This window comes from Canis lupus, chromosome 17 (genome assembly GCF_048164855.1).
Source record: "Canis lupus baileyi chromosome 17, mCanLup2.hap1, whole genome shotgun sequence".
NCBI lineage: Eukaryota > Metazoa > Chordata > Mammalia > Carnivora > Canidae > Canis > Canis lupus.
Genome location: NC_132854.1, coordinates 38,321,793 through 38,338,845, shown reverse-complemented (window position 1 = coordinate 38,338,845; position 17,053 = coordinate 38,321,793).

The window sequence follows — 17,053 nt, the reverse complement described above, 5'->3', positions numbered from 1 at the left end:
ATTTAGTTATATTTAGACCATACACTTTCTTATTACCTCTATTGCTACACCTGGTCTAAACTACTATAATCTCTTATCTAGAATACTGCAATAGTCTCTTAACAGATCACAATATTTCTGTTCCTCCTCATAAAGCTTATTTTCACCAGAGTAGCTAGAATAACCCTGTTATCCTATAAAATGAAATCTTCACTTCTGTGCTTGTACCTCTATTTGGCTTCCCACCTCACACAAAGTATAAAGCGTAATCCTTACAGTGACCAAGAGGACTCTTTTATCTCACATTATCTCTTTTACTCTCTGACTCAATCTGCCCAATCCATGTTGGCTTCTTCAGTGATCCTTAGATATTCCAGTACATTTATTTTCAAAATATTTAAACTTATTCCAGATATACATAAAGCTTACTCTTTCATATCTCTTCAGATCTTGGCTCAAATGTTATCTTTTCCCTTAAACTTCTAATGTTCTGACCCCTGGGACATCCTATAAATCTTTTACCCTTCTTTATCTCTGATATCATTTCACATAACTTCCATTTTAACTTAAATATTAACAGCTAGAATGTAGGTTCTATGGAGAAATTATTGTGTTTTTTAAAAAATTATTCTATAATCATGACATTTACTATAGTCCCTGGCAGATAACTGCTACTCAGTAAATATTTGTCAAATGAATGAGTTACTTTATATTTATGTATTTGGCCATATCTCAGAAAGCCTTCCATATATTAATCAAATTATTTTAGGGAATATTCTGAAAATGAATAAAACATTTTTCTTTCCTTTCAAGTGAAAATCTTTGATCAGTGCTGTTTTCTAGACAGTATTCAGTGAAATATTTAATTTAGTTACTATCCATAAGTAGTTTATCATATTTCATCAACTTTTAGTTGTTCATTAGTCTATGTTTTATGTAGTTAAATGACTCTTAAGCTATATTCCTGCCCTCAAGGCTGAAGGTCAGTGCTTGTAAGTGGCAAGTTACCACTTTTATTTTATGCCAACATATTTGTTCTTGGTATTAAGGATCAGATGCTCTCTTTTGGAATATTCAGAATTTATTTTTTTTATCTTCAGTATCCAGGTCTAATTTGTTATGCCTTTAAATGCTGTTTTATGTGTGTGTATTGTGCATGTGTGTGAAATCTGAATTTGTCCAAACAATTATGCGAGTGTTTGTTGAGAAGAAAAAGAAATGTAGAAGGGAGTGAGTGCCTTTAAGCATAGAAAGAGGGGGAGAAGTTTAATCAGATCGAGATTAAGTCTAAAGGCTGTTGTTATGGGTTCAGGTGTATTTGCCAGAAAAACATGTTAAAGTAAGAACTTCTAGTATCTGTGAATGTGACCTTATTTCAAAGTAGAGCCTTTAAAGATGTATTTAAGTTAAAACAAGTCTGGGCAACCCAGGTGGCTCAGTGGTTTAGCGCCGCCTTAGGCCCAGGGCGTGATCCCGGAGACCCAGGATCGAGTCCCATGTCAGGCTCCCTGCATGGAGCCTGCTTCTCCCTCTGTGCCTGTGTCTCTGCCTCTCTCTGTCTCTCTCTCTCTCTCTGTCTCTCATGAATAAATAAATAAAATATTTTTAAAAAATAAAATAAGTTAAGACAAGGCAGTAGAGTGGGTTCTAATCCAGTACCAATCCAATGTAACACCCATAGGTTGTGTCTTTATAAGAAGAGAAGAGACATATAGGGAGAACATCATGTGAAGATGGACACAGAGGTTGGAATGATGTATGAACAAGCCAAGGAACACCAGGTATTTCCAGCCATCACCGGAAGTTAAGAGAGGCATAGAACAAATTCTGAGCCTATAGAAGGAACCAACCCTGCCAACACCTTGAGAGAATAAACTTCTGTTTTCTTAAGTTACCTGGTTTAAAAGTATTGTGATATTTTGTTATGGCAACCCTAGGAAACTAATACAATTGGAATGCCTAGAAAACAATGGAGAAACTCACTATGTACCATTGAATAGGTGGCATACCATGATAGCAAAGGGAATGGATACCTACCTAGTCAAGAAGCTATATCTTGGGCACTGTTGTCCAAATCTCACCAGCAGCTCCCTGGCTACCTACTGTGATATGTGAATGGCATACTACTTTACTATACCTGCTTGTATCCCAAAAGCTAAGACAATGAGTTTTTTGTGTGTAACACTAGTGGACAAATGAATCATTGTTTTTAAATATGGCCCTGGGGCCTTGAAAACCTCTAGGGAGAAGGAGATTTTGAAAAGCCATTAGTAATGATGTAGAATAATTTCTTTACAACCTTAAAGCGGGAAAGCTTGAATTTGTGTTTTATTTAAGTTGTGAGCATTTAAAAATATGCTATAGAGTTTATATTTGAGATTGTCATCAAGATACAGATCGGCCGCATATATAAAATCCATATTATTGGAACAGAATATAACTGTTACATTTTCCTTTTAGTTATCTGGATATTATTAGCAAAATTGTTTTATCTGTATTACTTGGATTTTTGCTTAAATAATCCTTCTTGAAAGTTAGTGCCTTGGATTTATAAATCCATGTATTTAAGACCTCATTGAGTTACTATCATATAACTTAACATTCAGAAATTTTTAAATTTCATTACCTCTGTAAAAATATGAATAACACTATGTAAATATTAGAAATGACTAGGCTGATAATATAAATTATTTTAATTAAAAAGTATCATTATAGTTTAAGCATGAGGAAGAGTCCTCAACCTAGTTAATCTGCAAGAGTTGATTATCTCTTTTGAGAAATTCTGGAAAAGGGTTTAAATCTTTAAGAGTTTAAATTATTTAGCAGAGCATCTCATATCATCAATTGCAACCTAAAATAAAAAGCCCTCCAAATGAAATAATGATCAGAATTCTTTATATATATGAAATTATATCATCGTTTTTTGTTCTTAAAGGTTTCCACTCCGTCTTTTTTTTAATATTTATTTATTTTAGGGGGTGAGGGGCAGAGGGAGAGGAACAGTCTTAAGCAGACTCCATGCTGAGTGCAGAGCCCAACACAGGGCTCAATCCCACAACCCTTAAAACACCACCTGAGCCAAAACCAAGAGTCAGATGCTTAACCGACTAAGCCACCCAGGTCCCCGGGTTTCCACTATGTCTTATCCAAACAATTTGAAAGGAATATTTTTGTTGAAAGCAATCTATTTAATTTGTGCAGAATGACTATCAGGCCAATTAAACTTGACTATAAATAATGAAATCTATTAACTTCTTCTGAAGAATTTTTTTAAAAATAGTAATTAGGTCAGCCTTCCCACAAGGACAATGAAGAAGCAAAAGGGTAAGTGTTGACAGTATCCTGGGCCCTACCTAGGAGAATGTGTTCTGTTTAGAGACAAATGCTTAGGTCTACTGTTATATTGGAGTTGTTGTGAATTTTCTACTGTCTTTGACTGGGGACCTTAGCCTGAAATAGGGACTCATGTGCAAGTGACATATTATAAAAATCTGACAAGAGTGGAGGGGAAGTTTGTCAAGGATGAGGAAGAAGCCAGTATAGAGTGAAAGGTCAGGATAAGTCTGATTTCAGTGTCATTTTAGCAAAAGAATTTTGCTAAATTTATACCTGTGACAATATTTAATATTTTGATAACTGGAAATATTTGTTAACACTAAATATACAGTAAGCAGTGACTTTCTTTCAAGATATTTTTGAAGAATTGCAGTTGTATCTCTGAAAGTTTCGTCAGTTACTTTCTCTTTTCAGCGATTATCACAGAAGTCTACAGACAGCTACACCCATAACAGCAAGTTAAACACTTCATCTTCTACGATATATTATTTGAAGTACTACATTTTTCAATTTATTTCAGGATAAACTGATAAAATTTCTATATTGGCCTTAAATTCAGCAATTCCACTAAGTTGAATAATTTTATCTTCACTCTGCAGTTGCTTAGATACCTCTGGGTATTTCCTGGTTTTATCTTTTTTGCCAGAAGTATTTATGCATTAAACTTGGACCAGAGATACTTTAACCAACTTGATCTTTATTATACAGGTGTACGGGTTACTACTTAGACAGAGATTAACAAGCCAGTGAAAGTGCTCTCTGGGGATAGTGAGTCCACTATGTTGAGAGGGTCAAATGCATTATCCATTTCAAATTCTAGAGGCTAGAAAACAACTTTAACATATTCTATGTCCCACTGCAACTACTGTTATAATGTGTATCTCTGGGCATGCTGTGCTTTCTATCATTATTTAATTCCAAGCAATAATAACATTTATAAAACTAAGCCTTTAGCAGAATTCAATAATATTTAAATGTTCTATTGTCTGGCTTAGAAAAAAGTCCTTGGACTCTCTCTCTATATATATGTATGAAAAAAGCATCAGGCAGTTATTTCAAGGTGTTTAAAGTTCAATATTTTGCAGAAAAAAATCAAGGTGCTAAAATTATTAAAAGAGAGTGATTAGACAACTGCTTTTCAAGATAAATTAGAATTTTATCAGAAATGCAGTTGTGGGGATCCCTGGGTGGCGCAGTGGTTTGGCGCCTGCCTTTGGCCCAGGGCGCGATCCTGGAGACCTGGGATCGAATCCCACGTCGGGCTCCCGGTGCATGGAGCCTGCTTCTCCCTCTGCCTGTGTCTCTGCCTCTCTCTCTCTCTCTCTCTCTGTGACTATCATAAATAAATAAAATTTAAAAAAAAAAAAAGAAATGCAGTTGTATTTACTATATAAATATAAGGGTATTGAAATAAATATTAGGATTTGGCATGCATTTTCTATAGAAAAATAGTTATAATATTTCTCTATTATATTTTCTAGTAGAATTGTAGAAGTTATATAGTGTCTTCTTAGTCTAGGTGCATATGCTATAATGACCATGATAAAAATTGAAAATATAGATAAAGCAGATGATCTGCATATTTTAAAAGTTGTTGTATTATAGAACATTATTTAAAATATTTAGTTCCTTTCTAAACAAACTTAGTCTTTCAAAGTATAACATTTGGCTACATTTTTAAAGAAAACAATATAGAGGTAATTTTTGGTTCTAAAATATGTTTTTCTAACCCCAAAGAAATAAAATTTATCATTGCCGTGATTTCTTTTTACCATATCTGATTTATTGAATCAAAAATACAATGAAACTTGAAATTGTTTCCTGTCAAAACCATGGAATACAAAAAAATTTCAGCACATATTATTGCTCTTTAAAAATAACCTAAGATGATTTAAAATAGTAATTTATACTTAGCGGGTTTTTTACTATGAGATTGCCCTCTGTATGCAACAAAAACAAAATGTTGTGTATCTTCTATTCCCAACTTATTTCTCTTCCTTTTCTTATTCAAAGCATTCTCTTTCCTTGAGATGTTTCTTATTTTCTGTGCCCTTATTACTGAAAAGATAGTATTTTTAACCTATTTTTTTGCTTTTTCATTAGAATTTCTTAAACTTGTTTATATTCAACTTTTATCATCCTATCATTTTCAGGATTAGTTTTAATTCTGCACTTTCACATCAGTAAAAGTAAATTTAGTACAATAAGTGAATTTATCCTTCCTAATAAATAATGAAATTATTAAAACTTATTTAGTTAGCTTTGTGGAAACAGCCTATAAAAAGTGTGAAATTTGTTTTACTCTTTTCCATAAAAAAATCCATTAATTCATTTTATGTCCTACATGAAATTAAAGTGATACTTTTTAAAATTATTATTTTCCAAATGTATCACTTATTTTTGTATAATTCTTTTTTTTTTTTTTTTTTAGGATAGTCACACAGAGAGAGAGAGAGAGGCAGAGACACAGGCAGAGGGAGAAGCAGGCTCCATGCACCGGGAACCTGACGTGGGATTCGATCCCAGGTCTCCAGGATCGCGCCCTGGGCCAAAGGCAGGTGCCAAACCGCTGTGCCACCCAGGGATCCCTGTATAATTCTTTTTTTAAAAGATTTTTATTTATTTATGAGAGACACAGAGAGAGAGAGAGACAGAAACATAAGCAGACGGAGAAGCAGGCTCCATGCAGGGAGCCCGGTGTGGGATTCGATCCCGGGTCTCCGAGATCAGGCCCGGGGCTGAAGGCAGCGCTAAACCGCTGAGCCACCTGGTCTGTTCCATATAATTTATTCTTTAAATGATCTAAACAAAACAAGACATGAATATGGAAATTATAATTACCAAAGCTAATTTCCTTAAGACAGGTCCTTCTACCTTTCAGTTATAGATTTTTGACACTGTCCATCACCTCTGGCTTCAGCCAGGTCTTCTTATTATTTACCTTATCTCAGCTGTCACTCTGGAATTATTCTTCCCTCTATAGGTACCATATAAAAACACTGAATCTTTGGGGCACCTGAGTGGTGCAGTCAGTTAAGCAACTGACTCTTGGTTTCAGCTCTAGTCATGTTCTCAGGGTCTTGGGATCAAGCCCCACATTGAGCTCTGCAGTCAACAAGGAGTCTGCTTAAGACTCCTTGTCCTCTCTCCCTCTGCCTCTCCTCCCCAAATAAATAAATAAATCTTAAAAAAAAAAAAACCTCAAATCTTCCAGTTTTATACAATCACTTCATACAAACTTGTGTAGTTATTTTGGCTTAGTACTTGACTTTGTACTGCTCGTTCTCCTAAAATTTGTATGAAACCACAAAAGACCTTGAATAGCCAAAGCAACCTTGAAAAAGCAAAGCAAAGCTGGAGACATCACAATTCTGGATTTCAAGTTATATTAAAACAGTGATCAAAACAGTAGAAAAACAGACACACAGATCAATAGAACAGAATAGAAAGCCCAGGGTGCCTAAGTGCCTCAGTGGGGTTAGCGTCTACCTTCAGCTCAGGTCATAACCCCAGGGTCCTGGAATCAAGTCTCACATCAGACTTCCTCCTCAGTGGGGAATCTTCCTCTCCCTCTTCCTCTGCCCCTCTCTCTGCTTGTACTCTCTCATGCACTCATGCTCTCTCTCTCTCTCTTTATCAAATATATAAATAAAATCTTAAAAAAAAAGAATAGAAGGTCCAGAAATAAACCCACTCACTATATGATCAATTAATCTTTGACAAGACAGGAAAGAATATACAATGGGAAAAAAGATGTGTTTCCAACAAATGGTGTTGGGAAAACTGCAGCAACATGCAAAAGAATGAAACTGAACCACTTTCTTACACCATGCACAAAAATAAATTCAAAATGGATTAAAGACCTAAATGTGAGGCAGAAAACCATGAAAATCCTAGAGGAGAACACAGGCAGAAATCTCTTTGACATTGGCAGTAGCAACTTTCTTACTAGATGTGTCTACTGAGGCAAGAGAAACTAACGGAAAAATTAACTATTGGAACTTTATCAAAATAAAAACTTCTGCACAGTGAAGGAAACAATCAACAAAACTAAAAGGCAACCTTCAGAATGATAGATACATGCAAATGAGAAGATACATGCAAATGACGTATCTGACAAAGCATTTGTACCCAAAATATATGAAGAAATTCTATACTTCAACACCCAAAAACCAAATAATCCAGGTAAAAGAGAGGAAGACATGAATACATATTTCTCCAAAGACATCCAAATGGCCAACAGAGACATGAAAACATGCTCAACAGCACGCATCCATCATCAGAAATACAATTATAAACTACAAGGAGGTATCACCTCATACTTTTCAGAATGGCTAAAAGCAACACAAGAAACTACAGGTGTTGGCAAGGATGTGGAGAAAGAGGAATGCACTGTTACACTGTTGGTGAGAATGAAAACTGGTGCAGCCACTCTGGAAAACAGTATGGAAGTTCCTCAAAAAGTTAAAAAGAGAACTACACTATGATACAGTACTTGCATGACTAGATATTTATCCAAAGAATAGAAAAATATTAATTCATATGTTTTAGTATTCATGCACCCTGATATTTATAGCAGCATTTTCAACAATAGCTAAATTATGGAATGAGCCCAAATGTCCATTGACTAAAGAATGGAGAAAGAAAATGTGACATGCACATACATGCGCAAGCATGTGCATGCGTGCACACACATACAGTGTAATATTACTCAGCCATCAGAAAGATGTGTGAGAGAGAGAGATATGTATATACACATTGGAATATTACTCAGCCATCACAAAGAATGAAATCTTGCCATTTGCAAAGACCTGGATGGACCTAAAGTGTTTTATAATAAGCAAAATAAGTCAGTCAGAGAAAGACAAATACTATATGATTTCACTCATATGTGAAATTTAAGAAACAAAACAATCATAGGGGGAAAAAAAGAGAGGCAAACCAAGAAATAGACTTAACTGTAGAGAACAAATTGATGGTCACCGGAATTGGAGGTGGATGGGGGATGGGTTAAATAGGTGATGGTGATTAAGGAATGCACTTGTGATGAGCACTGGGTGTTCTTTGGAAGTGTTGAAATACATACATACATACATACATACATACATACATAGGAAGTGTTGAATCACTAAATTGTACACTTGGAACTAATATTACATTGTATTAAACTAACTAGAATTTATATAATAACTTAAAAATAATAAAATAAAATGTACAGATATCTTGGTCATTTAGGCTGGACTTTGGAAAGAACTGAGTGTGGCACTGCTCTTCTTTCTAAGTAGTATCTTTGATCTGATTTTATGTACTGAACTACTAAATATGTAAACCTCATCTCTGGTTCTAATATGTGGTTTTCCCACCATATTAGGACTAACAGCATTGTTATGAATTTTAGTGCTGGGAAGAATTTCTGCTCTTTAGTCAGTTTTACTTTTTCCTTGATTATCAGTTTCCAGTACTTTTCTGGGTCTGTACTGAACTGTGATTAACTTTATTTGCAGAATCAGTTTTCTGTGAACTTTCACAATTCCAGGTCTTCATTTTACATTTGTAATATGTAATGATTCAGACAGTAGTTAATTATTCATAAGCTATTGGATTCTACTTCTAATGGTGCCAGAGTAACATGTGCTATCCGTATTTAAATAAGCAAACAAAGAGAAAAAAATCAAATTTTTAAAATATGCAGCACAAGAGGGATTCTTATGGGTAAGCCTGTTTATTGCCTAGAGAGAGTATCTTGATGATAGTACATGAATAGGAACTCAGAGCCCAGAATGTTTCTCAGTTGAGGACAGACAGTTAAGAAGTCACAGAGGCCAATTTGGTTAAAATGTGAACTTATAGGAGAAAACAAAGCATCTCTGTAAGGAGATAGTTGCACACAAAGAGAGGTCCAAAGATCTGTACAAGATTCTCTTGATATTTAAGCTAAGTCCTAATCAGAACATGCAGGAGGAAAGTACTTGACACAAAGGAAGGAATCACTGGAAATGAACTAGCAGAACAATTATTTGGGGACATTGAAGGCTAGAAATATTTCATGTTCCCACCAGGTACAGTAGAAAATCCTCCTAATAAATGGACATCGAGTGGAGTACTCAGAAGGATTTTGCTTTAGAAATAAGTAGTAATTATCCCACAATAAAAATTTTACTGGTCTCACCTAACAAAATTTAAATTCAAGCCTTGAAAGCATAAAACTGACTCTGTGTTAACTTTATATCTTGAAAGCTCAGGTATATTTAAGAGAACACAAGAGTATTCAGCAACCAGTAAGGTAAAATTTGCCATATCTACCAAACAAAAAAAAAGCATTATCACACCCAAAAATGATGAAAATAAGACAATGGTAAGAAAAATAAGTCTGTAGAAACAGACTCAGGAATGATACAGAGAATAAGTAGATCAAAACAATAAAGAAGTTATTGTAACTATATTTTGTGTTTTCATAAAGGTAAAAAAATCCATGAGCATGCTAAAGATAGAAAAAAAAAGGGTAAATAAAAGACATACTCAAACTTCCCAATAGAGTGAGTACAGTTTCTGACAGGAGATACCTATCTGCTAGGATTTACAGTGGATTAGCTACTACAAAAGCAAAGATTAATAGACATGAAGATACAGCAATAGAAACTGTTCAAATAGAAAAAAAAAAAAAAAAGACGGGAACCCTGGGTGGCGCAGTGGTTTGGCGCCTGCCTTTGGCCCAGGGCGCGATCCTGGAGACCCGGGATCGAATCCCACGTCGGGCTCCCGGTGCATGGAGCCTGCTTCTCCCTCTGCCTGTGTCTCTGCCTCTCTCTCTCTCTCTGTCTCTCTGTTACTATCCTAAATAAATAAAAATTAAAAAAAAAAAGAAGACTATCATTTAAAAAAAAAAAAAGACTGAAGATCAGGACAAAAATCAATGAACTTTGGTCCAGTTTCAAATGGTTTACTGTATGTATAATTGCCATAACTTAAATACAGAGATCAGTTTGCTTTGAAATGTGGTACAAACAAAATCTTCAGACCTGAGAAATGTAATAAATGCAAATTAAAGTAAACATGAAGGAAATCTACACTAAATTCCATCATAATTAAAATTAAAGACAAATATTAAAACAATGAAAAAGAGGAAAAATTAAAAACAGCCTGAGAAAGAGAGCTATGTTATATACAGAGGAAAATATAAATTAATTACAGCAGATTTGTATTAAAATATCACAAGCAGGACATCTGAAACAACACAATTAAATAAAGAAATGAGAGGGGGATGTTGGAGGAGAGTTAATCTAGAATTCTATATCCAGTGAAATTATCTTTCCAAAGTAAAGGATAGATAAAAGTTAAAAGTATGAATACATATGTTTTTAGTTTTATTTTTTGTATTATTGTAAATGATAAATGACTGTTTAAAGATAAATTAATAATATATTATGGGACTTATCACATAGTTATAAATAAAACAAAGGCACAGAGATTAGGAGACAGAAGATGGAAATATGTGATTATAGTGTAAAGTCACATTATTGCAGAATGTGCTACGTGTTAAGTGGTATGAGATTACTTGTGTTAAGTTAAAATTATATTATGTAAACTTAATCACTGAAAAAGAAAAGATAATTGAATTACATATAAATTCTCCAATATGAAAAAGAGGAATGAGATCAAATAACAGATAAAATAAATATAAAACAAAGACATGATAATTTAAACCCAGCCTTGTCAATAAAAAAATTCTAAATTTTTCAGTTAAAGGCAGATGTCACACTTTGAATATAAAATCACAAATAGATTAAAAGTGATAGAATGGCAAGAGATAGCAATTTGATTCTAACCAAATAAACACTTGAGAAACCAACTGAAAATCTGATAATAAAGGTTTTAGGAAGAATGGTGCTAAGAATAAAGATCATTTCATTATAATGATGGGGTTAATTATTCTCAAATAAGAAAAGGAAGAATGATAAACACAGAAAACAATGAAATTGAAAACAAAGTTAATAGCAAGAGTCAATGAAAGCAGAAGTAGGTTCTTCGAGAAGATTAATAAAATACGAAGAAAGAAAAAAAGATTAATAAAATACTTAAACTGCTAGTCAGACAAATCAGGAAAATAAGAGAGACAGATAACAAATTACCAATATCAGAAATGAAAGGATATATTATTATACATACTATAGATATTAAAATTATAATAGAATATTATAACAATAAATTAAGTTTTGTGAATTCAATAAATTTCTTGAAACACACAAACTATTTAAGCTTACTCAAGAAGAAGTAGATAACCTAAGCATTTATATCCATTAAGTAAAATGGATTTGTAATTACAAGGAATCTCCCAATAAAGAAACCCCCAGTCCAAGATGCTATCCATCACTGGTGAATTCTTCCAAATATCTAAGGAAGATTAATGCTAATTTTACAAAAATGTGTATAAAAAATTATAAAGGGAGCAGTTTTCATCTCATTCCATAAGGCCAGCAGTATCCTGATACCAAAACCTGAAAAGATAGGGTGAATGGACTTAAAGTGACCCTACAATCCCTATTCCCTAGGTATTCTCATCCTTTGACAATCAACTCCCTTTCTTTATGTGTAAGAAGGACCAGTGACTTGCTTCTAAACAACAGAATAAGGCAAAATAAATGGAAAATCACTCCCATGATTTCATTGTGTTACTTATGGCTGTCTTGCTAGAAGACTCTGTGGTTTTGATTTCTACCAATTATGCAATTCCAAAGTCATATTATTTGGGGAAATTTGTTAAATAGCATCTTACATCTAGATACACATTTCTGTCTTAGCCAGTTAGAGCTGCTATGACAAAGTATCATAGATTAGGTGGCTTGTAAACAGAAATTTTAACAGGTCTGGAGGCTAGAAGTCTGAAATCAGAGTGCCAACATGGTCAATTCTGGTGAAAGCTCTGTTCCAGGTTGCAGACTGCTAAATTCTTATTGTATCCTCACATTACAGGAGATCTAGAGAGCTCTCTTTAGTCTCTTTTTTATACGGACACTAATACCATTTGTGAGGGTTCCACTGGCATGAGCTAATTATGTCTCAGAGGGGCAGCCCGAGAGGCTCCGGGGTTTAGTGCCACCATCAGCCCAGGGCCTGATCCTGGAGACCCAGGATCGAGTCCCACGTCAGGCTCCCTGCATGGAGCCTGTTTCTCCCTCTGCCTGTGTCTCTGCCTCTCTCTGTCTCTCTGTCTGTCTCTCTTTCTCTCTCTCTCTGTCTCTCATGAATAAATAAATTTTAAAAATATTTTTAAAAAATTATGTCTCAGAGGCCCCACCATAACACCATCATATTGGGGCTCATGATTTCAACATATTAATTTTGGGGGAACATAAACATTTAATTTGTTGCAGGTATACTGATTATTTTGAGGTGAGGTCACTCGGAAAATAGCATACACCATAAGATCTCTATGCTCTTCCCTTTCTAACTAAAAGCAGTTTGTAAATTTCCAATGGAAAAGATACCTCTTTGTACCAGGAAGAGAACATTATCCCCAGAGACACAGTCAATGCTAAAATGGACCTGTACAAACAAATGTAATAGAATAACTCTTATTTTCTGTTAGTTTCCCCTACATATTTCCTAGTTACTGTTCCAAAATTTATTGCCCCTCACTTAAGTGCTCTTATCTTCTCAAAACCCAACAATTTATTATTCTTTGTTTTAAAAAGGTGTATAAGCTTTTGAACCTGATGGCTTCTTTGAATATTTATTTTCATTTTGAAGATTCCTTTGTACATGTAAAAATCATAAAATCTCTATGCTTTTCTCTTGTTAATACAATACAATCATTCATGGAATACTTATGTTCCAAAGTTAGCCTTATATTTAAAGCTCCTAATTTAAAAAAGAAGGAGTAAATTTACTATTTACCTATTTTACTTTCTTTTTATAAGCAACAAATGAATGTAGAAATATCTGTGTACCTGACAGGGATACAAAGAAAGAAAGCGTGCTGTATAATTTTTTTATAGTAATTTGAAGAAAAGCATACCATAGTGTTAGAAAAGAGGTAATGAAAATGTGAAAAACAAAGCAAGCAACTGGTTATTACAGCTGGAAAAAAAATTGAGCATCCCCTCTCTAAAAGAAAATGATAAAAATGGCAGCTATCTGAAGCTGCTTCTGAATATCTTGTTCATACTCTTGAAGATTAAGCCTTTAGGTCACCCCATGGTGACCACTAACTGTGCCTAATATCTGCTCCTCTATGGTCAGAGCCCACCTTGTAGGAAATGGATTCCTGTCCTAAAGACAGTCTTCATAGACAATTAAACATACTAGCAGAAATCCTCCTTCTACTCTGTAGCAATAGGAAAGAGGATCCTGGTCTCTCAAGATGGGAATGGGAATGTACTTTCCCCTAGATATGTCATTTCATACAGAGACGACTGTATCATTGGACATTTGTAGCCATTGCATGCACTATTACTGATGGAACTTGCTTTTGGCATGATGATTTCATTGTCATATGTTATATAATGTTTTGGAGAAAATATATTTAAGATATAACATCCTTAGATATGTAAAAAACATCACAGCTAGGTTTGCCTTTGGAGACTGCCACTCTTTATTCCAAAATGTGAACTTGTAATAAGCTTTTGGAGAAGGTTATTACCTTTTTCATACCTCTGTTTTCCATTGGTAAAGTTATGTTGATATAATTTGTTTTTCTGCTTTGCTTTCATCCTGGTTGGCAGCTGCCCAAAGGTTTCCAGTAAATTTGTTTTAGTGAATTACTTTTTCTCCTCTTGCATTTCTCTTTTCTTACTGCCTCTCTGCTGCTGGCTAGATGCCCACTGTACCCTAGTAAGCTTCACTGTAAGAACAGGTGAAAAAAAAAATCTGTTCATGGAGCTTTAGACAAGGGTTTTATTCAGTTCACACAGTTGACTGGTTCTTGCATCTCCTCTCTTTGGCTAGAATGAATCCATCTTCTTTTCAAATGCTGAGTTTAGCAATTTTAGAAGTTTATTTTTTTTAAAGGACACTGTGAAATACTGAAAGTCTTTTATTATATTTTCTTTAGATTATCTCCATTGCCTTAACCATCTTTACTTAATCTTCTGAATACTGAAGACAAAATAGCTTCCTACTTAAAGTATTTAAATGTGAATTAAGCATATATGGAGACACCTAACATAATGAAATTACTGAAGCAGACAATTTGAGGCAGAGATTTGTTTAAATATTGAAATTGTTAGGTCTTCAGAAACAGTTGACTCTCGGATTAATAGGCAATTCTAAATTAAGAATGATGGTAGGTGATTTGATATTTATGTTGTGCATATGAAGCATGCATGCATCAAAACATATTCTTTTCATTTTGTTACAGTCAGGGGGGTACACAATTTGGTGTGTCTTGTGCAGTAGTTTTGTTTTTCAGTAACCCAGGATGTTTCAGCCCATACATTTACATCATTTAATGTTTTTGACATGAAGAGACATAAAAATAGTTGAACCCTATTGTGGTTCATTTTTTAAAAATGTTTTATTTTTTTTTTTATTTTTTTAAAGATTCTATTCATGAGAGACTCAGAGAGAGGCAGAGACATAGGCAGAGGGAGAGGTGGGTTCCCTGCAGGGAGCTCAATACAGGACTCAATTCCAGGACCCCAGGATCACGCCCTGAGCTGCAGGCAGACACTTATCCACTGAGCCACCCAGGCATCCCACTGGTTCATTTTTTTTTTTAATGGAGATAAATAAAATGAAAATACTTTCACCCAGTTTGATTATTGAGAGTAACTCCACAAGCCTGTACATTTTGTAAATCCTTTAGGAAATAGTAACAGCATTAAGCTAAATTATATGAAACTATATCTGGTCATATTTTACTAGAGACAAAGAATTGTCAGAGAAATGGCCATTGTTTTTGGCACCCTCTGTTGTAAATATCTATTAAGTGTTGAAATTGTACTACACAAATTATAAAATAGAACAAGGCATTGATAAGCTTGAAATAAGACTGAGAAAAAGTGCAACTTCTTTCAGCTTTAGCCTACCATATTAAAACTATATTTTCTGTGTCAGAGGAGATGGTTTTCATAATAAGAGGGGATTCGGGGGTCCTAGGACAAAGTGGCAAAGTATCAAACCTAAGTCAACGGTTAACCCTCTGACCTTGAGGAAATCATTAGACTCGGCTGTGCTTCAAAAAATACCAAAAATGCCTTTGCTGGTATTTTGATATGTTTTTTGAAATGGTCTTAAAATATATAATCTATATTTGTTTCCATAACACTCATTTTTTAAAAACTAATGGTTATTTTAAATTTTCAATGTGACACATTACAGAAAAATTACTAGGTAGTTTGAGGAAGAAGAGGCATTAGGCATTCTGCTATTTGAAGCTTCAGTCATATTTTATATATAGCAAATCTTCAACAAATGTCAGAAGCTATACACTGCCTGATGGTATACTATTTGACTGGGCATGAGACTAGGAAAAGTGATCCTATCTTAGTAGAAGAGAATTACAGCTGTTTTTCCCCCACTAATAATTTTATAACTTCATAGTATAGATGACGCCTTAGATAACTAGCAAAGATAATTAGTATCGCTTATATAAGAAAAGTATATTATACTAAAATATGATTCTCAATTCTTTCTTTAATCTAGTGATAAAAGGAAAAAACAATGCTGAAATTAGGTCCATGTCATTCTTAATTCTTTTATGTAATTTTACATATGATCTGTACTCAGTAAGCACCAATGTGTGCTTTTTTATGTTTTATTATTATGGAAAAATATTACAGTATTTTATTTTATTTATTTAATTTTATTTTATTTTATATTTGTGTGTGTGTGTGTGTGTGTGTGTATTTTTTATTGGAGTTCATTTTGCCAACATATAGTATAACACCCAGTGCTCATCCTGTCAAGATCCCCCTCTCAGTGCCAGTCACCCAGTCACCACCCCATTCCCCCCCCACCTTCCCTTCCACTACCCCTTGTTCATCACTCATATGGGGAATATAAAAAAATAATGAAAGTGATTATAGGGGAAAGGAGAGAAAATGAGTGGGGAAAGTCAGAGAGGGTGACAAAACATGAGAGATTCCTAACTCTGGGATACAGCTTTTATTTTAAAGATAACAAAATTGGGGCAGCCCAGGTGACTCAGCGGTTTGGTGCCGCCTTCGGCCCAGGGCCTGGTCCTGGAGATCTGGGACCCAGTCCCACGTTGGGGTCCCTGTGTCTCTGTGTGTGTGTCTCTCTCTCTGTCTCTCTCATGAATAAATAAATAAATCTATAAAGTAAATAAAGATAAAAAAATTGATAGGCACTGTAGTAAACAGTACAATATCTGACAAATTTGAAAATAATACAAAAGAAAATAATACAAAAAAAACATGAATTTCTCCTTGTTACTACTAAAATCCAGTGCAACAATTTCTCGTTTGAATGTTTTTATTTCGACTTATTTTTCTTAAAGCCAATGGGTTTTAAACTTTCAGTAGCAACACATTAATCAAAGTATTTCTTAAGATAAAATAGAATAATACTTTTGAGAGTGCATATGTTTTTAAGAACATTTTGATTTATTTCCATAAGGCTTTGTGTTGGGGAAGTGTATTGTGTGTGGGAGGAGAGTATTGTGGTGTGCTTACTATTAAAGGAAATTTTTACTGTGGGTCATGATCATAAAGTTAGAAAACTACTATTGCTAGAAAAGTTTGCCTGTGTGAGGAGCAAGAGGGAGAAATGGTGGATG